The 1,445-nt window shown below is 36.3% G+C and overlaps 1 protein-coding gene across 1 annotated transcript in view; it reads right to left on the bottom strand.

Moving 5' to 3' along the window:
• The window catches only part of ZFAND6 (zinc finger AN1-type containing 6), a 1,173,263-nt gene extending 1,172,167 nt beyond the window's left edge, over positions 1-1,096 (bottom strand). Inside the window, exon 1 of the mRNA XM_044077967.1 lies at positions 1,041-1,096. The gene's annotated coding sequence lies outside the window, so the exon portion shown is untranslated. The remainder of the gene's footprint in view (positions 1-1,040) is intronic.
• Between the last annotated feature and the right edge of the window lie 349 nt (positions 1,097-1,445).

Genomic DNA, 1,445 nt, shown 5'->3' with positions numbered 1-1,445 from the left:
CATTCTGCCATGTGCCTCATAACAACACTTTCGGACTTTCTCGTAAATAACTAAAGCCTACAGCCAACCAGTAATGCCAAGTTATTCCACTAGAATAAATCTGCCAATAATGACAATTAATAAATATTGTTCAAAACTGCATGCTGATGCAGAATCTCTGGTTTTATCAACCTTTTTTAAGTAGTTTTTTTTTAACTGTCCCAGAATTTTGGCATTTCTCGCCCGTTATTCTTGGCTTTGTCCAGAATTATTGAGCAAAGAAGTTACGAAATAAAGTATTTTTGTTTGCTGCTTATACATGAATTAATTCTGCTTTTCAACTCCACCCTCAAACACTGGTAATAAATAGGGACAATTATTTCTATTACACAATGGGTTCAATCATATTTACATCCATTATCAATGACCGCTGCCTTGCAACATAAGCGTTTTAGGACTAATAAAACAAAATTCCCAAACAAATCGGGGAATCCATGATGAAAATCCAGGACAGCTGCGAGGTATGGCTCCCTTACTATGACACTAATGGACACAGGTCAGATTTCGTTTAGGAGTGACACCACCACAGCGCCCAACCAGCAGAATTTAAGGAGATGTACTAGTGTCAGTCTAACTTTTTACAGCAATATTTTTATTTGCTACAATTTGCTCACAGGCTGCTATTAATTGTCCTTCAAATTCAAATATAAATGCATGAACATTTACAAACTCGGACTGTCAGTACTTTTCTTAAAGACTTCCGCTTTAAAGAAAAGTAGTTCAAAACATACTACACATAACAAGCACAGTGTACTGCCTCGTGATCACGTCCTTAAACGGTTGTAACGAGAAGTAAAGCAAAACAAACTGCTTTTTACAATGATTGTTGCCACCGAAACACCTTCAAAGACTGAATCTCATCTATTGCCCCCTAATAAACAGAAACAACTAAACGAAACAAACGCGGACGAATAATTTAAATAACAAACGTACTTTCCGAAGACAGAAATTAGACGTTTTATAACTTACTTTTCCTGACATATAGTCAAAACCGTACTCACCGAGCTATCAAACTTTTTCTCTTGCTAACCTGCCACTTGCGTCATGGATAAATAAAAAGCACTGATTCGCTAATGAACTGCAGTGAGGAATGTGTGTTTATAGCGCCACGTGGTGGTAGAGTACGGCAAATAAAAATTAAATAGGTGAAAGCACCTTTTCATTTGATGGGGGTTTCTACGAACGCGAAGCATTTTCGTAAGGCAGTAGGTTACACTGTTTTTCAAGACTGGCTCATTTCTTACAAGTCAGTTTGTATACTTACGAAATACAGAAAGCATTTTCTGTTATTGCTAAAATAAAGAGTTTGCTGTTTTCTATTATATCGATATCTTTGACGTGTAGTATTGCATTATAATACATTGTATATAGAAAAACGTTTGCTCCTCTCATGTTTGCTTTTTTGG

Source organism: Protopterus annectens, chromosome 7.part0, assembly GCF_019279795.1.
Source record: "Protopterus annectens isolate FY-2018-M chromosome 7.part0, PAN1.0, whole genome shotgun sequence".
Lineage (NCBI taxonomy): Eukaryota > Metazoa > Chordata > Ceratodontiformes > Protopteridae > Protopterus > Protopterus annectens.
The sequence above is the reverse complement of the archived record's forward strand: the minus strand, read 5'-3'. Positions and strand labels throughout refer to the sequence as shown.